The sequence below is a fragment of the Gallus gallus genome, chromosome 1 (genome assembly GCF_016699485.2).
Source record: "Gallus gallus isolate bGalGal1 chromosome 1, bGalGal1.mat.broiler.GRCg7b, whole genome shotgun sequence".
Taxonomy (NCBI): Eukaryota; Metazoa; Chordata; class Aves; order Galliformes; family Phasianidae; genus Gallus; species Gallus gallus.
Window position 1 is genome coordinate 11,163,082 of NC_052532.1, and position 24,328 is coordinate 11,187,409.

A 24,328-nucleotide genomic window follows, 5' to 3' on the forward strand; every position below is an offset into this window, starting at 1 on the left:
CAAATTACAACATTGTGCTTAACTTTAAACAAATTAGTTTCTATTTTTTTCCTATGTTAATATGAAGGAAGTAAGATTCATTTTAGTGCAGTACAATGTGCAAGAAACACTTCTATCAAGTGGATATATGCATACAAACAGTACACTTAGGGTAACATTGATCAATATGTTTTTCCTGTCTGCATTATCAGAAAAAATAAATAAGCACAAAATACATAAGAGAACGGATGTATTAGCTGAAAAAATGCACATAGCACTTTAATTTGTGGAGTTAATTAGTAAATCTAAAATGCTGAATCAAATCTAGACGTTCAAGCAAAACTATTCATTTTCTGTTCATGAGAGAAACCTGGGCCTGTTTCAAGTGAATGCTAACTTTTATTTTGACTTTACTGAGGCCAAGTTTTTATCCAGTAGATTTAAAATAAAAACAAAGAATGTGGCCTGGCTTTTAGTGCTATGGATTGTCATACATGGATTATGGAAGCAGCAGCAGCACCATTTTGTTGAGGACTACTCTAAAGAATCCCAACAATCTAGACATGCATAAAATGTCACAGCTGTTGCATCTGTCTTTACCCAAATGTTTTTTCACAGCATAAAATACACTTGGCATTGCAGGAAATGCCTTTAAATTAGCAGTTGGAAAAGGCAATGTAACTCATTTGTAACAGTTTTCATTAAGTACATACCTCACTAACACTTATTTTAGATTTCATATCAAAATAGTACTTGATCTAACTTGAGGAAAATTATAGATTAGAAAGTTGGAAATAGGAGCATTCACTCACTGGAATGTTTTCATTGTACTGTAACTGTAACAGAGCTTATTAAAAACAAACAGGATTGCTTTAGCATCTAATGCATTTAATTATTTGAAACTTTTATGAACTTGTTTGTATTTCTAAATAAGGTCTTGCCATGCAAAAATCTACAGCTTCTCTGAAAACACATTTTCAAAAGTGGGAAAAAATAAGGGTTGGAAATCATATGAGTATTTCAGAAAATAATTTAACCTTGAACTGATATGTTTTCCTAATAAAAAGACCAATGCTTTCTACTGGGTATCATGATTTTTCATTTGTCAGCCAGAAATCACTGCTATAGCTTCCATGCTATTCCATCATTGCTTCCAAATTTACAGTTTGCTTGTTTTGCTTCTGCAAAGACAGTATTTTCATTTCTTGAGTTTGCATACGGGTTATAAAGCATTTTCAGTTATGTTGAACGCTAATTTTTTCAAAGTACAGAGCTTTTTCCTCATTTCACCTCTTGGAAAAGCAATTTTAACAGATTTTGAAATTCAATATGTAAAATCGAGTGGCCAGATGGAAGAGATTTGCTTCCATTAAATACCCGAAAGAAAAGGATGACAAGTAGTCTACAGGAAACTTGAACAGGTGATTTCATCTTCTCTACTTTTCCCCCTTTTGTTCAAGGTTACTGTAGTGAAAAACCTTTTGATTATTGTGTTTTCATATCATATCATCAATAGACAGTAGTCACCTCAAACCGTCTTGTCATGGTCCGAGTTTGGTGAACCAGTGTTTCTTTTTAGAGTACTCATCTGCTGAAGATAAGCAAACTGTCCTAGTTCAAATTTGGAATGACAGGGTTGACGTAACAATTTTTTGTTAATATTTCAGAGCTGAATGTACAAAACACAACTTCATTTGTTTTTTTGTTTGTTTGTTTTTCTGAAAAAATACTTATATTTTTGCACACCAAGAGAGTGTTTGATTTAGAAAACTAAATTATCAGCTCACGCTTCCTAAACTTTGAAGTAAATGTAGCATTTTGACTCCTTGTCTTTTTATTACAAAATGAGTCTCAGAATGTTCTGGAACTATATCATATCATTAAATTTTACAGATACAGCCATTTCAAATATTTCTTTAGGACTGTAGTACAAGAGGTGAGGGACAATGTGTCCTTGGGTACCTGTGGTGTGAAAAAGCCTTGGAACTCATTATTACTACAGTGAAGCTGACTATCTGCTACACAAAGTGCAGCACATTCACAAAGAATAATGTTCTGAGACTCATCTTAAATGAATGTGTTCATGCTTTGAGAGGTAGAACAGGATGAGAGACTGGGTCTGGGATCATGAGGAAGTCTGCACCACCTACAAACGGAAATGTGAAGAAATGAAGTTTAGGAAGGATACACTGAGTTCAAGTAGAGATACATTAGTAAGAGGAGTATGGAGAAATAGCACTTTCTGTCAAAGATTTGGTGGAGCACCGAGTTTCTTTCAAACCTTTATTAACTTCCTGACATTTTCAGTTCATGACATTGCTCACATATAAGATGTTTTGTGGTATCTTTATTGAACTTCAGCTGCTGATCTGAAATGCCTGAGGTTTCCCTCAGACCAAATTACAGATATCTCAAGCTGACTAAGATGTCTCAAACAGCAGTAGATATCTGTGCATGAGCACCGGAAAAAAGTCCTCAAAGTCAGGTACAGGTCAAGATTAAGACACATGAAGGTGCCCGCAGCGTCTTTATTTACAAGTGAACTTGGTATTTAAGCTCCTGTCATAGCTGACACTGTCTGCTCTATGGGGACTATTCTGCTCATCTCAGACCTGTCCTGCATCTGACTGACTAAAACTGTCTGGATGTGACTGACTGAGAAGACAAGAGTCTTGACTCACTTTTCTGAGTAGATGTGGCCAAAGATATTTTGCTCATTCTCAGCATCCAGAGCAGTTGCACAGGAGACACATACTGGAGCCATACAGCAGCCTATGCTCCTCTTGCTTTGTGCTACCAGGGTAATACAGTATCATTTCAGATCTTCCTTAGAGTATGCATGCAGAACAAGCTCCCCTCCAACCCCAAGTACATCAAAGCCTACTGGGTGTAGACAGGATCACTGAATCGCTGAACTGCTCCCTTTGGAAAAGGCCTTCAAGATCATCAAGTCCAAGATAGAACACCACGTCAGAGTACAAACAGAAGATGTCTGGTGGTGTTCTTGTGCAGTTGCTCTTTTTCACTGAGTTTTGCTTTCCTTTAAAAGCGCAGTTATCAGTACACATTAAGACTTAGATTTGGATAACTAACAAAACAATAACCTAACAAAACAATCTTTAAAGATCTTGAGATCCTAAGAAGCTATACACTTTGTCATTGAGTCTTTGTCTTTTATGTATTATTCACAAAAATTTTTCACAAAGAATTTTTTCTCCATTTTGATGTTTGGAAATTTGTCTGATCTGTATTGCTACAGAATCGTAGCTCTTGTGTGAAGTGGCAAATAGTGCATAACTAATGCTGATTATTTTTATTTGAGTAGACCTGGTTACAACCCCTGTAAATGTTACTGTTTCAGTGAGATCTGAAGATTTCACTGACTTTCTTTTTTTTTTTTTTTTTTTTTTTTTTGGTCAGCTGTCTCTTCTATTCACTATTTTTTGTTCAGAAAAAAAAACCTTTCAAGGACAATAAGCAGTACCACAATAAGTGGCTTGGCTTGTCCTCTGCTGATGTCAAGCCACATAATCATCTGTAACTAAGTAAACAGTTGGAAAACTACAATTCAGATTTGAAGCATTACATGTCATGAATTATTTGAGGGTTGCATTTTTGTTACTACAGTAAGCAGGGTAGGACCCGAGGTTCAAACATTAGCACATGGTACATGCTAACATGCTCTCTGCTGTGCTCCTGACTGGTGCCCCCTTGAGCTGAGACCAGGACAGTTCCTAACTGTGACAGTGAGTGCATGTAAGGGTGTCATGTCAAGCAGAGGGAGAGATTTTAATACGTGTATATCATGGCATCTGAGGGCTGAGGAGTGAACCCTGTGCTGTCTTATTTTAAAATACAGATGGAGTATAAAAGAAAATCAGTGAGGCTAACTGAGTCTGCAAGTAATAAAGCATTTTATAATAAACTGTTACAGAATCAGTATTTGGGTCTCTGTGTCAATTTCAAGTTTAAAGGGATTGTTTAAGGGAGGCTCATGAACAGAGTCAAAGAGCAGCATTTGTCAGACAATTCTTTTTCTGTGGTAACTGAGCCAATTTAAGTGCGATCCCTTTCTTTGTTCAGAGCTAAGACTTGTTTATCTGAAGACAGAAGACTGTAAAAGTTCCAAAGTATTTACTGCAGAAATGTAAAACATGATATACTCCCATCCTTATGATAAAGGAATGTTGTATGCAACAGCAAATGCTGCATGAAGGAAATGATTCTAGGGCTTTAAATTTCTTTTTGCTATAAAATTTAATATAAATAAGTAACTTAATTAAAGCAAGTTATTGATAATTTTAGCATGATCTATTGTGTTATCTTCAAATATGTTAAATGTCTCAAGGACTAATGGAAAAAAAAAAACAACTCTCCACCGTACTTAAAATATTCATGGGTGGTGAATGCACTTTGGGCTGTAATGGTTCTAGCAGCTGGTTACAACAGCTTCCTCCTAAACAGACTTCCTTTAGGCTGAGAAGTTTTCTGTTTCATATAAAGACAAAGCTCTTCCAAACTGCTTCTTAAACTTAGGTAAGCTGAATACATGTCAGCTGAATAAAAGTTGTAACTACATCTCAAGCATAAAGCATTATGCCACATAAATGAGAAAAAAGTATATCAGAAACTTAAACATCCAAACAGTTGCCTTTTTACTTTCCTTGTTCCATCCATGGGTTACAAGCTGTGCTCTGCTACCAACTCACTGAAGAGCACTCCTGCATAGCATTGTGCAACTTATCCTGCTTTCAGCACATGCTGCAAAAAAGAGTAAAGTTCAACTCCTGTATGTAGCTACTTTTTTTCATTTGAAAAATCAATTTGAGAAAGAATAGAATTCAAAAACACATAGGTTGCTCCAGAAGTAATGCCTCCTGTTTGTTTCCATGAAGACTCAGGTACAAACCACACAATAATACTATTTGACAGAAATTCTAAGCTACAGAGCACTATTTCTCAACAGTCACGACCATTAGCTCTGCATTTTCACCAGTGATGAACAAGAGCCTGCGTACTGTGCTTGTATTTGCCTGTACCAGCAGATGTGACCCACTGTTGCTGTCACTGCTGCTGAAATGCGACGCTCACCACCTCACTGTGTTGACGCCCATTGGTTTGTCTACATAAATGTTCATCAAATGTCAGTTAATGTCATTGGGTGCAATTTTATTTGCATGGAGGAATTCACTGATATATCTTTGTTTCACGTACAGTTCCGTGTCAGACACCATTTTGTCAGACTGCCCCTCTGTTGTCACACAGCATCAAAATGTAACAAAATACATGTGGGAAGGTTCAGTCTCTATTGTCATACCACCAACATTTGCCTCTGACATCACAGATCAACAGAATAAAATAAGAAGCATTACTTTTGAAGCAGTGGTTGTATAGACTTTGATTCAGCAAAGTAAATATGAGTTTTATGTTGAAGTTACAGGGAGAGATTCTGCATCCTGTCTCATGCGGAATGTGAGATTACAAATTTCTAAGATACAAATCCGCCAGACAGGTTTTCTGTCCCTGGTGCTGTTGCCTTCAGGATGTGATCTGCAGCTAAAAGGCAGCTGTGCAGGAGTTGACAATACATCTTTTACAGTAGTAACTTTTTACCATCTGATTTGTGTTGCATCAAATCCTCTCAGCAGGACTGCCTGCTGAGGCATCAGAGGCAGTCAGACATCAGAGTTAAGTGGATTTATTAGCAAAATAATCAAATGAGATAGCAACATATATGCTTTTAAGAAGCTACATAAATGGGTTTGTTTACCTAGACATATTTTAGCTTTACTTTAAAGTACCAAAGGATACCAGTGAAGTTCAGTGATAAAAAGTAAACTATTCCTTTTCTTCCAGAAACTTCAATTAATACCTCTGTAAAGACTGAGCAGTAAGAAAAAGAAAGCAAAACACTGTTTAATAATAGAAGGTTTGTTATATTTTGAGCTACATGCAAACCTCCTCCCACTAACTATAGGGAGCTGCTTAGAATAGAGTTTGCAGATGTCAGGTCCTTCATTCTGATCTGTGCTTCTAGGGTTATATAAAGATCAGAAGAATTTCACTGTCTTATTCTGTTTCCTTTTTTGTTGTTGTTGGGTTTGTGGTTATTGTTTCTTGTTGGTGGTCATTTTGTTTGTTTGTTTCTTTTAATGGAAAGGATCATCTTTGTTTCTGAAGACCAGTTTGAATGACAGATGATGAGTTTTTGAATAATCCAATGGTCTATTTGTATCTTGCAATTGATTTTTTTTGCCAATTCTTCATCATTAGGACAGATGTAGAACTATCTGGTTGTTCAAACATGACTTCACAGGTTTTCTGAATAATGTATTACATGCTTACTTTCTCCCCATGTACTTTCTAAGAGGATATTTAAGGATTTGAAAAGTCTGTAGGTTGGTTTACATGAATGCAAATTTCACCTATAATTATTTTAGTTTAAAAAAATAAAAAGAAGAAAAGCACAAACAGAAAATCCTTTCTATATAGAAAAATAAATTAAAAAAAAAAAAACACAAAATTGTTGAGATTAGAACAGCAACTCGGTATCTGTAAACTGTAACCTATTTATCAATACAAACATATCAGAATATACTTTCAAGTTGCAACACAGATTATTCTGTTATAAGAATAATACAGTACTTACTGTAAGAAAACTACTGAGAACTTCTGGAAAATTTTTAAGAATATTACGTAAGTATGGATTTAAATGCTTGTCTACCTGGAGCAGTTGATGTGGGTCCAAAGGAGAATATGAAGATGATCAGAGTGCTGGAGCACCTCTCCAATAAAGACAGGCTGAGGGAGTTGGGTCTGTTTAGCCTGGAGAAGAGAAGGCTCCGGGGAAACCTAATTGCAGCCTTCTAGTATTTGAGGGGAGCTTATAAAGAGGAGAGAGACTAACTTTTTACCTGGCCTGATAGTGACAGGACAAGAGAGAATTATTCTAAACTAAGAGAGGGGATACATAGAGAAAAAGTCAGTGGGTGCTGAGGCACTGGCACAGCTGCCCAGAGAAGCTGTGGATGCCCCATCTCTAGAGGTGCTCAAAGACAGGTTGGATGGGGCCCACGGCAGCCTGATCTGCTGGGTGGCAACCCTTTCCACAGCTGACATTTTGGAACTAGATCATTTTTAAGGTCCTTTCTAACCCAAGCTGTTCTATGATTCTATTATTCCAGAAAAAGTGTGCATAGGCATTCATAAAGGTGTAGAATATAGGCATATGTTAAACACGCAATTACTTTTTCAATATACTGTTATTGTTATTACTATTATTTTCAGATTTATCTGAATGTAACAGGTTTGAAAAACTTTTTCAATAAAAGTTTTTAAACTATTATAGATTCCTACAAAATATAGGGTATATTCTCTGCCACTTAGCTGGGCATTTTCCATAACAAATGAGTAGATAGTGATGCACTCCAGAAAGCAATTCATTTTCTTTTGAAAATAAGGTAAATTGCTTTCTGGACAGAGTTGTCTCTTTCCATTGACTAAACAGAGTGTACATGAAAAATGTTAAAATACTTTGTCTTTTTCTTTCTTTTTTCTTTTTAATTGCCTCACTGCTACATTATCCGTATTTTGATTACTGTCCTGCACACAAATTGCAGGCAGTATATTAAAATCTGCCTCTGCTGCATTCATTGTGCATCGCTTTTGTCAGTTACTCTAATTATTGATTGGCATGCTTTCTCTCAAAGACTTCACAAACTGAAATCATAGTTTGTGATACCTTTTCTGATTTTGAATCCTTTTGCTAAGTGCACAGTGCATGGTCAATTTGCCAGCTTCTCTGCAGCTATGTGAAGCTCACACACCAGTAATTTCTTTGGAATTGCATTCAAAGTTAAACAGATTAGTCTAATTTATCTAACAGAGCAATGTGAGTCTATAGCACTGCCTGTTTCTAAATTAAGCTACTGATGATGCCTTGCAGCTTTTTAAACTTGGAAGATGTGCCCCCAATCCCAATGCTACCCATTCCCATTTATCATTTCAACAGTGGCTCTTATCCCTGGGCAACCCATGTGAATTCATTCTACAAAATAAGAACTAAACAGAAAATGAATATATATTGGACAGACACATACAGAATTACACCTCTATAAAGTACAGATTTTCTTCTTTTTGTAGCATTTATCTGTGTATCATGTGAATGAGTTTTGTGTAGAATGAGCATAGTAACTTTTTAATTTGTATTTGTGATCAATGTAAAATATGAAAAAAAGAAATCCAGAATGTATGAACTGCATACATTTTATATACACTACATTATCTTTACAATCTCAGAGAGCTTCACTTTGTCTCCTCTGATGACTGTAAATCTCAGCTTTGTTTTGCACAGGCTTTCAATAGAGTGGCTCTGGGGGCTGGTTAGCTAAAACATATGAATCACACGTACTTATGAGGTTTCCCTTCAGATATTCACCAGAGAACATTCAGCTTTGCCTACGGAAGTACTTTGAAAGAATAGATGATCAAATCCAGTCAAGAGACTTTATGAGTCTGTTATGACATCACATTAAATTAGGGGACCTCAGAGAGATCCTGGTCTGTGTATTAAGTCTGGGGGTCTTGTTAGGCCTTGAGAGACAAGACAAGGATAAAGTAATCAGACAATCCTCTAATTTCTGACTTTTAGCTTGGAAAATGGATTTTAAGAATACAGTTTATTTATCAAGATCTAATCCTGATAATGATTACATTAGCTTAAAAAACAACAACAAAATTCCTTTACCAGCTCTTTGATAACAGAAGCATATTCTCAGTGGAGAAATTTCTCACTAATGGCATCATCTAAGGGTCACCTTTGGGTAAATGAGATAGCTGACAAACAATGAAGAGAAGGGGAAAAGAAACAAACAACCACAGTCCCACTCCTGACATCCTCTGCCTCCTGTCCCTTTCCCATCCAATAGGTTTGCCTCCTTTGCTGGAGGTTTCCAACCGTCCCTCTCTGCTCTCAGCACTAGAAAGATGTGTGCTTCAACCTTGAAGCCAGTAAGGCAATTCAGATCTGGCAGCAGCACATTTATACTGAGTAACCTCTTGACAATGCAGACTGATACTAGCCTGGGAATAAGTGTGAGGTATAGACATACATTATATTTCCATGTGTTTGCTGAGAGCAAACTATTTGTTTCATTCTTTTATGAAATCATCTCACTTCATAACTTTATAAGCATTAAAATGAGATGCCAATATGTTTGTAATTTTTAGCTCACTTGATTGTATTAGGCAATGTCTAGACCAAAAAAAAAAAAAAAAAAAAAAAAACCCTACTTTTACAGTGGCTTGTTGGAAGTTACAAAAGTTCAGTAATTGTTTTACCAAACTATAGGATCTCATAGCTTTTTTGAGGGTAACACTACTAAGATTCTACTAACTTATTTCAAATAAAGATGTGTTATTGTAACTTCTAAAAGTATTAATTTCTGTATTAATGTTACTGGTTTTCATTCAGAATTTTAAAATTAAACACAAATATACTTCTTATAATTGTTGTGCAACATCTAGAAGAGAGTTAAAAAAGCAGAGCAGCTGAGGGGCGAAATATTATATTCTATACTGAGAGGGGGTGAAGAGATGTGATGATGAAAATGCATTTGAAATTTATTATTAGAGTTGAAATACATGTATATCACATATTACTAATGCATGGAAATCGGTACTGGAGAAATAGAACTGCAAAGCAAGCTCTGACAAATTCTCTATTGATGTTATAATCATGGGAAATTCAGGATTCAAAGAAGATGTGAAGTAAAGAGGTAAATCTGGTATATATCCAGAGCATGTTGCTCAGATGTTATTAATATATAAATAGTGATGAGCTTGCTGGAGAAAATCTCCATTTCCTGGAAGCCCAGGTTTCAACTTTTGATGCATCTCTGAGAAAAAGGAACAGAACAAGAGCATTAGTAGAATTAGTCAGGTTTGTTTTATCAGAAGAGCGTTTCCATCTGCAGCACTGACACTTGTATCAATGCTATAAGGATTCAATATTGTCATGGATTCACATTAAAGCCTAAAGTAATGAAACTGCTTTTGAGGGGTTTCCTTCTACAAAACTCAGAATCTGTTATGATAGTACGTGAGTGAATGGTACTACAGAGAAGGAACAAACCTTTCATATTAAATTAATTCATGCCAAATTTGTTATTTCATTTCCCTGATAATCAGGATTTTGAAAAGAATCTGGATCAGTCATGAGCTTCTTAAGGCCCTCTACTTCTCTGTTAGCATGACCCAGGGACTGCTGTAGCCCTACTCAGTCCTGTTCTCTAAGGAAGGATGCATCAGTTTTGAGATGACAAAGAGGCCCATGTACATTCTCACCTATCCCAATACAGGGAGTGAGGACTTGGCAGATATCTTCACAGAGAAAGGAACATGGAGAATTCTTGCTTGCCGATCTGACAAGGTAAATAAAAAATCTCTGAAAGAAGAAGGGAGTAGATAAAAATAGTGTATGTCACTGCAGTTTAGACAAGACTGCTGAATGTTTTCTAGAATAGCATAAGACAGCCACAATTCTTTACTTATAGCAATCTCAAACAATAAAACATGCAGAGCCTTAATCAGTTATCAACCTTATTTTGTATTTACCAATACTGACAGAGATTTAGAATAAATTCTTTATTTGTGAAAGCATTTTAAAGTATTATTTTTGAAGCAACATTTGTTTCACACACGTTTGAAAAATAGAAAGTATTGTAATGAGACAAGATCATCTGTAGTAGGGGTGGCATTGGTCTTTGCTGTTTCTTTAAACTAAAGATGATTCTCAAATATTTACTTGTGTTTATTACCATTACTTCCCATAAATGGTCCCTTTGAGCAAATATATTTCTTTAGCCTTTCTTGAGTACAGTATTATATGTGGTCATGTATAATGCAGCACTGTTTGCCTAACCTCTCCTTGTCTGCTTCTGTTGCATTTTTATTGGAAAGTTTCCAAAAATCTTTGTTAAAAACTGTTCACAATAGTATCAACAGAACACTTGAGCTTTGTTGGAGTACTGGTTAGGAAACATGCATGAATAACACTGTCTGTATAAAAACATGTCAAATATGAAACTGAATAAAATAAAATTCGTGATTATAGAAGAACAAAGGTACTTAGTTGAAATCCCAGATGTAAGAAAATCACACGGGCCATGAAGCAGAATATGTTCCCAGCGCAAATGAGAATGCAGTGTGGTGTCCATGAGTAACAGCGGGGTCACAGTTTTCTGAGTAGTCCAACAGCAAAATATCAGGGGAAGAAGTATGGGAAATAAATCACTGTCCACTAAAAAAAAAAAACAAAAAAAAACAAAAAAAAAACCTGAAACAAGAAAATCAGTTAATAACATCTATCTATTCCATGGATTCTAACTCATCATTCAGTCTAAGCTTAGAGACCCTCTGAAACAGTCATCATGTAGAAGCTCTTTATGATGCATTTCAAAAAACATCTACAACAATTCAGATGGATAACTACCTGGAGATGCAAACACATCCTCTGATCTTCTCATGACCAGAACAGAGATGATGTGGTTAATTTAGATGGGGCAGCTAACTCTAGTACAGTCAGAATAAAATAGCGAATGAAACTCACCTGAATATTTGACCTCTCAGTGTCTCTACTGACTGGTTGAATGCAGGGAGTTGTCATCTTTCATCTCTACAACATGATTAGAATTCTGCAGAGGCTGTTGCTGCAAGCTCGTCATTATCTAAAGGAGATTCTATTGTACATTAACTTCCAGAACAAGTTCCTGCTTTCTCATGTAATCATAACTCAAGAATAAATAAAGGATAGATTTCTGACTGGGGATACAGTCTTCCAGTACTTCGAGCCAAGAAAAAAATCTATCATCTTCTCAAGACCTTAAAAAAGTAAGAAACAATCTACAGAGTTTTGTACATTTTGGTTTTAAAACAACTATGGAAAAAGCAGGAAATGTGTCCAAAAGACCAATATAGTAGTCTAGACAGGAAATACCAAGGGCATGAACCATTATTTTGGCCCTTGATAAAGTAAAAAATTCTGAATTGTTGTGATAGTAAGAATGTTTAATGTGAATGATCTGGCAGTTGTACCAGTAGGAGTAGCAACATTTAGAGCAGTGTGAAATCACCGATTCTTAAAGATGAAGCATGAATTAGGTGTGAAGAAATGAGTCTGAGAAAATCTCTGACATTCTTGGAGCTGAGATCTCCCCTGTGAGTGGAAGCCAAACCACATTATAACAGAAGCTTTATACATCTGCGTACACTCATTTTGCACAGGTGTGAACTGATTAGAGTAGAATAAATAGATGTTCCATAGGAGAGAAAAAAAAAAAAAAAAGCATGCTTAGCATTATGGAATTGCTTTGCATTATGGAATTGCTTTCCAAGTGCACATTTAACTTATTAAGAAAATAATAGATGTTTAAATATTTTTAAGGATCTCTTTGAAATATCTTTTTAACTAAGAATTTCTCTTTAGTTTCTTAGAAGATTAAAGTTTTTAAAAGCTTGAAACAAATATTTATTTTCCACAAAACTGTGTTTAAAAAAAAAATTAAAATGAATCTTCTCCAATTTTACTTTCTTAGAAATCTTAAAAATTCTATCTCTTTCTCAGAGAACTTTTAGAAATTTGAAAATGACTACATATAAATTATCTGAAAGATATATCTGATTATAGAGATCTAAAAACTTTATCCTTATTTCATTAGCCTCCTTTTCTGAACAGCAAGTAGAAACATATGGACACTTTTTATATATATGGAAGCAGAAAAGGAGATACAGCAAGTACCTGTGCAAACCCTGTGGGCAGCATTATGCACTACTTATTTAGTATTTAATGAATTTTACTCCCATAGGACTGAAATAAATTTTCTGAGGAAAGATCACAGTAAAATAAGTTATCAAATATACATTTTGCAGCAAAAATTAATTGGACATTGGCCAGAAAGTTCTAAGAAAACATCAGTGTCCAATGTGTACACATGGGCATCCGTACAAATAGTTTCCTTGTAAACATTAAGGCTAATACTTGGTATTGGAGGGGTATTTATTTCAAAACAATGGCACATAGTGGTTCCATATTCATTGATAGTTGATTTATACACTCAAAAGCAATAGGAATCTGATCTAGGTCTGGTGTGACTGCTTGGTTATATTTCTGCTATGCCATGAGTGCTGTGCCAGAGCACACCATATGGTGCTTGGGCTGCCTTTGTGTAGCTGCAGAACAGATGATACTTGATCTGATCCTGAGTCTGCCAGAACAAAACTGCCTTATCAAAATATTTAGAAAAAATTCGAAGCAGCAGTATGAACATGTACCAGTTCTGTACTTAGTAACATGTGCCTTCAGCATTTTTGATCCACTACCAGAAGCTTGAAGATTGTTTTATTTTCTTTGAGAGCTTATTTAATTTTTTAGGGGGGGACAAAAAGACATTTTCTTATGCTGAGCTTCCTAGTGCCTGGGATGACTCTGTGGTTTGGATTTAGGATGAGAATAATGCTAATAACACACCAATGTTGTAGCTGCTGCTGAGCAGAATTTATGTTAAGTCAAGGACTTTTCAGCTTCCCATACTGCACACAGTGAGGAGATGGGAATGCACAAGGAGAGGGAAGGCCATAAAACCAGGAGAGCTGACCCAAACTGGACAAACGGTTATCCCCTACCATATGATGCCACGCTGAAACAGAGAACTAAAGGAGTTGGCTTTGGCATATGCCACTGCTAGAGGACTGGTTGATCAATGAGTAATTACATTGCTCATCAGTTGCTTTATTTGTAGTGTTTGTTGTTGTTTTCTTTCAGTTGTGTTTTTTTTTTTTTTTTTTTATTGTTACTATCTCATTTTCTTACCTCTTTCTTATTAAACTATCCTTAACCGAATGCATGAGTTCTTGTGCTTTTCAATATTCTCCCACGGAAAGGGAGGAAGTAAATGTCTGTGTGGTGTTTACCTATCTGCTAGGTTAAACCACAACAAATCAGGAAAGGACAGAATACTCTCAATATAACTGAACTATATTTTAATCCAAGGAACAACCAAGTGTAAACTTCCAACTAGATGCACGTCCAAAATAAGGAATTTAGATTTGAAACCTAGACTTCATTTCTTACACATGAAATCTTCCTGAGCTATACAAAAATTTCTTAGCGATTAGGGGAAAATTCAGATTTTCACTTGGGTCTATCTCCTTCCCTGAGAGGCTTTAATAAAAAAGAGATTTGTTTTTATTCTTTGCCTGCTGGTTTATTATTATTATTATTATTATTACTATCATTATCTGTCTTTGTATTTCTGGCTTTTGTCTATGAGCAGATAATAAAGTCCTGAAATTTCCTGGGAAGGTTATGCTTTATTCAGCTATTACCTTAAACTGTTTTGGAAGAGATAGCTTGCTTCAGTAAGGACTGGAGAATGAGAACATGAAGGGCTGAAATCACACCTGCAGCTGGTGGATGAAGTCTCATTTCCTGGACTTTATAGACGAAAGAGTTCTGATTTCTTCTTCCTGACCCTTCAAACATGTTAAACATCAGTTGCATTAATTACATATAATTTCAGTCTTTTTCAAAGGAGAGTTGCACAGCATGCTTGGATTCGAGATCTTGCACTGCAGAACAATGCAGGGACAGATCACAGCCAGATAGAATAGGAAATTAAAGAACAGGTGAAATCTCTACAAAACATGTCCACTTTAATCACATCAAAAGTCATTAAAGTTTTCCAATTTTTAATTAATTTCCTTCTCTTTAATTTGTTCTTTTGGTGTTTGACTGTTTTATACTAAAGACCCTTTTAAAAGATGGAAACATCCATGTAATCACTTTTTGAAGTGGACATAGCTGCCAAATCCAGCTTCTGTTAGCAGCTGCTCATTTATTTCCACTTTTTCCTCCTTTCTGTCATGTTTATTTAAATGTTTTAATGAACTTGATTTTAGGACCTACGTATAGCCATATGTTGTGGCAAGCTAGAATTACTCTTCAGGTCAAGCACTAAAGAGTTTGGTCCACTGAGTATGGCGGTTAAAGTCTCTGAAATCTAATCCTGCTTTGGCTCTGTCAAGCCTTGCATGGCTGACAGCAACTCAGCAGTAACGAAAGGTCAGCTTGAAAGTCAAAGACTTACAACCTCTAAGTCTCATTTGTCTGGAGACCACGGAAGTCTTATTTCTTTCCCAATACTTAAAAATGAGAAGGCCTATTCAAGAAACCACCTGCTTTTAAGAAAGGTTCATGTTCAGTTTCCTGTAAAAATAGAATTCAGACATAAAATAGAAATAAATTAAATGGAACAAAGAGATAAGTCAAAATTAATTGCTAAAACTTTTGTCACTATAAACAGATCTACTGTCATTTAGGACAGCTCAATGACGTAAACTCAGTGCTCAGCAGTTCCCTCATGGCTTGAGGTGTAGTCTTTGACTCTGGGTATTGCATACATTGTACTAGTGGTGGTCCATGTGCTTCTTTTGCCTTAATCTTGAAGTTTCATTCCTGTTCTGAATAGCACCAACTGAATATTACAACACTCCTAGTAATTGACTCAGCTTTGCTAGCCAGTGTGTTTCAGAATGGAGTTGAGGCTCCTTTCATCTACCATCTTCTTTGTCCATTTGCTTGAGGAGAAACTGTAAGGTCAGAAAAACATGAAAAAGATTGTCTTGGAATGGGTATTTGCAAGATATTCTTTCACATTTCACCCATATATAGGCACACAATTCACTACCCTTTGAAATTTATCATAATATTAGATACAGGATCAGAAATGGCACTAGATGAGATCCTCATTTGTACCAGAGAAAAATATGAGGACTTGAAAATTTTACTTTGCTCTTTTATCCTGATGATTTGTAAATCTCTACGTAGATCCAGAGACATAAGAGAAGGGATGCACATATTCCTTCTGCTCTTTCCCTTGAAACTCTACACACACCTGAGGACAGATAACTGTTCTTGTAAACTCTTTCTCAACATGTTAATTTTCTCTATGATATATGGAAGTTGGCTTTAATTCTCAGTATTTATTACAAAAGCTTTTGTATGTGCATTCAGGGTTTTGCCAGAACAACATATTTCTAAGTAGCTTGAAATAAATAAACAGATAAAATAGATGCACTTGTATTTAACTGTTACTCTTTTGTTTGCACAGAATACTCAGAGCAATATATTCTTTCCCGCTTTCTTTTCATTTCTATTTCATTCACACTACATTTTAAACCATGAGGGAGGAAAATAATAGAAGTTTGAAAATTGAAACAGCTGTACCAGAATCAGAACAATGCCACAGTTCATTTCAGTTTTTATTTCAGATAAATTTAACACTCTTGCTCTCTTCCTCTGGTGGCTTAATATGGAAATTGTTTAGTTTAATTATTATAAATGATCCTGTCAAATAGAGAAAATCACCGTGGCCCAAATAAATCACGACAGTATTACAGATTCTTAATTAGAACAAATCCCTAGTCTCAATTAAAAATGAATGTCTGTATCAAGAATCAAAGAAGCTTTTATTCCTCTCTCATATTTATTTTTGGGAAGGCATCTGGTCTATTTTAAGTGGTTTTTTTTTCAGTGCTAAAGAGGGTGGAATCCTATAGTTCAATTCTATAAACTGAGTCTTTCCCTACGAGACTCTGAGACATAATCTTGTTATGAACTTCTTGGGAAAAGACTTATAGATGTGCAGGGAATCATTAAAATTAAAGGCAAGGGAGATGTATATGCAGGTTATGTGCAAGGATATTGCCAAAATAAGTACATACCGTGTCTAGTGGTCTGCAATGAGGAGACCTTGCAGCTTTACTTCACCTTCTTAGATTTGGTCTTAGGTTCACATGTTGCAAGACTACATTTAAAAAAAAAAATGTTTTCAGTCAGTGCACTAAAAAAAAAAAAAAAATTTTGGATAGGATAAAAGGTTTGAAAGTCTGAAAACAGACTGGAAGCTCAAAAATATGAGGATAGATAGACAGACACACACACACATGGACAGATAGAATTCCTCTGTTCTTTTATTCTCAATCATAGGAATATTGCTTCAATGAAGAACTCTTGGAATCACTTTTCTTCATGGGAAAATATAAGCCTGTAAAGTGGAACAGAATCATTTAGAAAAAAAAAAAAGAAAGAAAGAAAGAGCGAAAGAAAGAGCGAAAGAAAGAAAGAAAAAGAAAGAAAGAAAGAAAGAAAGAAAGAAAGAAAGAAAGAAAGAAAGAAAGAAAGAAAGAAAGAAAGATAGAAAGGAAGAAAGAAAGAAAGAAAGGAAGGAAGGAAGGAAGGAAGGAAGGAAGGAAGGAAGGAAGGAAGGAAGGAAGGAAGGAAGGAAGGAAGGAAGGAAGGAAGAAAGAAAGAAAGAAAGAAAGAAAGAAAGAAAGAAAGAAAGAAAGAAAGAAAGAAAGAAAGAGATGTAAGAATGTTTATTTAACTAAAATAGATGAAATGTGTGGTTTTATTCTTCCTGCTAGTACTGAAACATATGGACTTTCCTGAATAAAATTTCTTGAAACGCTTTCCTTTGTGTAATAAGCTTCATCAAAAAGTCCTCATACAAAGGCATGTTTATCACAAATCATTACCCTCACATAGTTTTAAAAATAGTTCTTCCACTAGAAACATCCGTTCACCTATTCCTAGTTTGATCCTAAACTTCATCAGTGAAGGTTTTATGGCTGAAAGTAAAGAATTTACTAAGTTAAATAGGAAAGTGGTACTATATCTATGTCATATTCTGAGTAACCTGAAGAAATATTCAGTATAATATAAACAACAGGAAAGAAATGTGCAAGACCACACATGAGTAAAATGAACAGAATATTACCTAATATTCTACAAGATATACCTTTGTTTGAGGCCACACAGCCAGATCACACATCTTTTTATAGTTGTCTCTGATTATCAAATGCAGTTCTGGACCAATTACTTAGAAGTCTTATTGTAACTAAGAAGGTAAATTGGAAGAAAAGATAAGGAAGGAATGCTGGTCCTAAAATGTTACTAATTCAGGGCTTGCCTACAAGTTTACAGCCCAGCACAAAATCAGAGTTAAAGCTATAATCTTTATGAAATTGAGCAACAAGCTTGTGTCTCTTGATGTTTTGTTACTTTTTATCAACAGGTGAAAATTGGGATGTCTTTAGAAACTAGGGGAGAAAAAATCCACAAATGCAAGATAAGAATATAAAATATGGAAAAAGATTTATTTTTGTTTATTTGGGGGGAAGGGAGTCAGCTAAGAGATTTTTAACATTTTTCTGTACGTAAAAATCTCCCAGAAAATAGAATTTTTGAAACTATACTTTTATGTCAATGGTGAAAGTGTTATGAATTTACTGCATCAATACTGTGTATATTGATAGGCAAAGTTTATCTTAGGATAACAAGATTCTTGGAACGTTTAGCCCTATATATGCTTGTATGCAGAGCCCTACTATATCCATAAATTCTAAACATTCGGTGACAAAACAAAAACAGTACATACTGCCTTTTTTATTCTAATAATTTCTATCTTTTTTTTTTTTTTTTTAGGCAGTGGAGGACAATATATATCAGCTACAAAGATTTAAAAAAAATGCATTGTGTCTTGTTGGCTGACATAGGCTGGAAGTTAAAATTTGGTCTGTATTGAGAAATTCTCCATTGTGTTAAAATTCTTATTTTTTTCCTGATATAAATACATAGCCCTTATTTTAATTATTTACATTTCTGATCAATTCTAACAACAACATATAATTTCCTTTGGAATTATTGACTCAGTCTCTACCATGAATATATACATTTGCCTTAAACACTCAGCAGGCTTATAGTTGAGGAAGGAAAATTTACTTTCTGTGCTTCTCACCATGGAGGCTGAGAGGGCTGTACTCTGACTACCTACTAAACTATCTTTATGAAATACCTGAAACAGCTCCAGGGCTGTCACATCCAAGATCCTTATTACACAAGAGGAAGCTGAACAGGGAGTTTGGACTGTGTGCTCTTTGCAGCCAAGTCCCCTCTATCTCAGATGTTAGGCTCTGGAAACTTTAGGTAGCAGCTGATATTAATGTGAAACATGTTCAAATTTGGGGACATTGTATGTGAATGTGACCTAAGAAATATTTTGACTTAGATCTCACCTTTCCCGTCATTACACACCAGAGCATGGAGATTACCCTGGCAAATATCTGCAAAACAGGCAGAAAAGAGTGGTATAGGAATGACTCTGGGCAGACCTACTGGGAAAGTTGAAATAGGCCTCACTGAAGATGGTGGGCCTTGAGACTGGCACGGGCCTTGAAACTACAGAAATCCTCCTCTGACCTTTGGCAATCCTCACTGTATGATGATTTATCTCAGTAAGTAATTTTAGCTGCTTTGTTAACATCAGCCAATAGCCACACCAGGTAGATCAATATGTGCCTTGTAACTTTCTGTACCTTCCACAGATGTGATCATAATCACATACAGTGTATTGCTTGCATTGTGTCACAGACAATAATCAGCAATTAACCCATCATAAAATACATACGTAAATAATAGAAAGCATAAGGCATTTTTTAATAATAAACATAATCTAAAACAGACAAAGATCAGAACTCAGCTGTGGAGATATGTGATTACTCCCATTCAGGGTAAGAATTTCAGCATATCCCTGAAGTTTTCAGATAATCAAGCAATCCAAACTGAACCACGAACAGAAGCAAACTAAGCACCACTGGTTTAGATGGTTGCTTTGATCAAATCAGACTCTTTTATTTTACTGTCCTGAAATTATCCCTCATCCTGAGCTTCTCTTGAAGTAATTAGCTGAGGTTTATTGATTTCTTTATATAAATACATTAATCTAGGCACAGCAGATCTCAGCATATCACTTGTCAGATCCACTTGAATAAAACTCACACATAGTACAAAAGAGGTGGTTGTGACCGGGGTTTACTTTGGCACAAAGAATAGGAGTCAGTGCTGCCATGTATGTGGTGAACCACAAAACTTATCCTTGTTATTCTTGTCTTCTTGTCAATGCCTGATTACACATTTCAGGACACATTGTGGTAGGTCTATGTGAGGAAGGCGGGCAATGTGGAAAGAATGAAAGAAAAGCATCTTTACCCATGGTTGAGGATGTGTTCAGGAACCATTTCTGAGCTCAACAGAACATAGTCTGAGTGGAAACAGCTACATTCAAGAAAGATGAAGGAACTTTTACAAAGCAATAAGAATCCTTAAATCTAGTTCAGCCAGTACCTTGATCCTAATTGTACAGGTCAAATCACAGGCATTTTTAGTTTTAGCTGTGGGGTTGAAGGTCCAAGAGAGGTGGTGCAACACAGAATCTCTGCTGCATTTGCAGCACTGGAGCTCAGATTAAAGTCTCAGACTGACCATTTAAGCCTTTGTTCATGCTTCCTGGCAGTATGATACACTTTCATGGCAAGGTTAATCACTTTCACTGACAAAGTCAAGTGTAATACAGGCTTTTGGTCTATCAGCCTGCAAGTCAAATAGATGAGATATATGAGATCAGGAAGTAAAATAAATCTGTATCTTCCTTTAGCAAAGTCTGTACTCAATATCAAGTTCCTCTGTGTGTATGGCTCCCAGCTGTATTCATCATACGAAGAGTCAAACCATAAGTGTTGTTTAATTTATGGATTTTTATTATTTTTATTATTTTTTTACTGGGAAAGCAGATACCTGTGAAAGACATATTATACCTGACTTGCTCCCAAATGGACAAAAAGGAAGAACCTTTTGACTGTGTCAGTCCTCCTGGTGAGTACACAACCAGCTGAACAGGTGAGCACAGCTTTAGGAGTGATGGCAAATGTTGTGTGTCCACGTGCTCTCAAAAACCATTGGCAGCATTGTCACTGCTGTTCCAGCTTCCCAGCAGGGGAAGGACCAGGAGCAGCTCCATGGTGGCAATGCCTGGAAGAGTGCCCAGATGCTGATGGCAGATTTTTGGAAGCACAGTTCCTGATAAGCAAGAAACCTCCAGGTTTAGGACTGGAAAGTGGAGGGGAAAAAGTTTCCTTCGAGCTAATTCTCATTCTGTTTCTGGAAAGAGGTATATTCGCCAGGGAATTTACACATTTAGAATCTGTTTTCAGGAACAGATGGAAAAAAATGTTTACTGAGGATAAAAAATTATCTGGAGAAAGAAAAGAATAGACAAGCAGTAGTGAAAGAGTCGTTATGAAAGGTCATTTATTAAAGAGAAAAGGAAGGCTGAGATCAGAATCATGATCTTAACAAGATCCAGTCCAGGGTGGTATTCCTTAATGGAAAACTTCTGACAGATCGCAAAGAGAAGCAGTCTGAAAACTCTGCTTCCCAAAGGCCCTCATGTGATTTTGATTTGAGAGCATGAACAGTGCTGAACCCAAATGGCAGGACATCTGCTGACCTAAGCCTAAGAAAGCATTTTCAATTTCCAGTCATTTCTCAGTTGCAAAGAATTTCCCCATCATTTGTAACATTTCTATTAACTGTTTCTCCTCTATATTGTAAAAATATGCGTCAATATAAAGTTTTATGAAAAGAATATATCTATTATCACAGACATCTATTTTTGAAAAAATAATTGTAGCTTTTTTTTCCATCTTATACCGAGTTCAGTAGCGTGAAGCAATGTCTAGGTCCTGTTAGCTTAGATGCAACGTGTCTCACATTTAAGGAATCACAGAATCATAGAATCACCAAGGTTGGAAAAGACCTCCAACATCATCCATTCCAACCATCCACCTATCACTATTTCCCACTAAACCATGTCCCTCAGTACAATACCTAAACAATTCATGAATACCTCCAGGGTTGGTGGCTCCACCACCTCCCCAGGCAGCCTATTCCAGCGCCTGACCACTTCCTCAGAGAAGCTTTTCCTAACGAACAATCTGAATCTCCCAGCACAAATTGAGGCCACATTTCTATGACAAATAATGACATTCAAATTTTATTCTATATTGTGGTTCCAAGTGACAAAATGAGGTAGCCTTTCACATTCATTTCAGCATCTACATTGTGACTTAGTCCAAATATATGCACATTATATGCTGACATTTTTAAGCTGTAAATGACATATATGTGCCAAATTTTGTAAGAAAATTATGAAGCACATTGGTTGTAAGTGTTAGCAGCATCTACAAGTTACTAAGTGCATCCAATATCAGCAACATGCTGGTGTGCTCTGCAGTTTTCTGTTTCAAAGGATGCTGCTGGTTGCAAATTAAAGAAGAAAGTGAACAGTAATCTTCAACTTTGGTATTTTCTAATGATCATAAAACTGAGTAACTGCAGCTTTCCTGCTGGCTACGGACATGGTCAGATCTGACACTTCCAGCAACAGGTGTTTTTGCTCTGCAGATCTAGGGCACATGCACCGACCTTCTTCTTCATCTTTGTCTCCACACCTCCTGCTTTTATTACCTTGGGACCAGATTCATACAGAAATTATGATTCACAGAGGTATCATTTAACAAGAGAAACAACCAGTGTGTCTGTGAAGTCAACAGATGGATCTTATTTACACTGGTGTAAATCAGTGGTATGCCTCTAGGTGAGTAGAGTAAGTAGGAACGTAGGAAGTAGTAGGATAATCTAGCTCACTTTATCCATGGCTATGCTTACTTAAAAGCAAACGACAGGCAACTATCAGTGAAAGTAAATTTTCTGATATAATCTCATTAATTTCAGAGAGGACAAAGAGAATGAATAACAATAAGAATTGTTGCCTGTTCATCTCTAGGGGAAATCCAGCTTCTTCATATTTCTGAAGTGGAGTTTGGTACATGGAGGTAAGCCTCCTCAGAACTAAATGTTGAGACTGGTTCTGAGAGATGGGAGATCATCCCTGTTTTCACAGAAAGGCAAAAAAATTCCTTACAGCAGACATGATTTCCTTGCATCCAGCAGAAGTGTGTCCATGTAATAGTTAGGCATACGCAGCATCTCATAGGAAAGAGCTCTCCCTTGGGACCTGCTTGATGCTTTAGGGAATGACTGCAACATACCTCAAAAATCCACTTTTCTCACCAGATTGTCAAAGAGACCCACAAATGTGACTACAGTAATAACTACAGTAGCAATTTTGGTGGGGGTGGTGTATCTCAGGCAAATCTTTTGCACATTTTCACGACTTTTACATGCTGTCTACTTACTTAAACATAATAAAATATTTCTGCAACCTAAAAATTTCTAACAATAGAATAAAGAAAACACAAGGCTGTAGTTGTCATATTTTTCATGTTAACCATTATCAAAGTACTTGGCCTAATTTACTCTAAATCATCGATTTATAAGAAAGCATCTGTTTACCAGCTGCCAGCTGGCTAGTAGCTGCCCAAACTAATCACACTGACCCCAGCTGGAACAGGGATGACCTCCATCAAGTTGAAGAGTTGATTCCTCCAGTGCATGCAGATTCAGCAGTAGTTTTGAACTATAGCCTTAGAAACGCATCCTCTGCCTCTTGTACCATATTACATCATTTAAGAATATTGCTTCTGTTCTTCCTTCTTAAGAAAAAAAAAAAAAATAGACACAATGAGATTGGACAATTTTCTCATTTGGGAAAGTCATATTCCTATAATACGTTCCTCTGTGGAGTCAAAAAAAAAAAAAAAAAGAAAAAGAAAAAAAAGCACCCAACCTTATAGTTCATTAAGTATTGACACATTATATAGATCTTTTAATTATACTATTAAACATGATACTAGAGGCAAGGGAGAAAGAAACTTTCATAGCATCTGCCTTGGGATTCATAACAGTTGGGTTTTGTTCTAGCTGTCTTTGTATAACAGGGGAGGTTTGGATTCCAGGTGCATGTTATTTCCTCCTTGACAGAGAAATGTATGGAAATGAAAACGAGACAATGTCTACCTTTGTGCTAATGTATAAACCCTCGCATTCTTGTACAGCAATAATAAAAGGGAAAGTACTGACTGACTGGTAAATTTAGAGATTTTAAGCATGTCTAAGACTTTCACATCAGCACCCTCCTCATAGTGGCTGCTCCTAGACGCTAATCCAATTACTCACAGTTGTGAAAACTTTTGGTCTTAAAGACCTACTAGCACAGGGCCCTTTATCCTGAAAATGCTGCTCAAATATTTTATTAGGTTCTGGGGGCTGATCCAGCTATGAGTAACTGCATAACTCCCTCTTTCTTCATGTTGCATGTGTGATTGGATATTTTGCAATGGTAAATGACATTAAGAGTCAGAGTCAGAATTTCCCTTCATAAATATGAAGTGTAAATGAAGCAAAAAAGAAAAGATATGCCTTGAAGTTTCTTAGACATTTGTCACATTGGAAAAAAAAATTGCAAAAGTTGTTGCAAAATAAAAGGGCTACAAA

General features: G+C 36.0%; 1 long non-coding RNA gene across 4 annotated transcripts in view; it reads right to left on the minus strand.

Annotated features, from left to right (window-relative positions):
- Positions 1-9,245: 9,245 nt before the first annotated feature.
- Positions 9,246-24,328, minus strand: part of LOC121109473 — a 77,909-nt gene continuing 62,826 nt past the window's right edge. For 2 of the 4 annotated variants that reach the window (XR_005847327.2, XR_005847328.2), the window contains 2 exons: positions 16,759-16,841; positions 9,904-15,624 (listed from right to left, as the gene is read on the minus strand). This is a non-coding gene — a long non-coding RNA (uncharacterized LOC121109473). Of the gene's footprint in view, positions 9,876-9,903; positions 15,625-16,758; positions 16,842-24,328 lie in introns of those variants that run through there. The other 2 variants (XR_005847329.2, XR_005847330.2) reach the window with 2 other exon arrangements.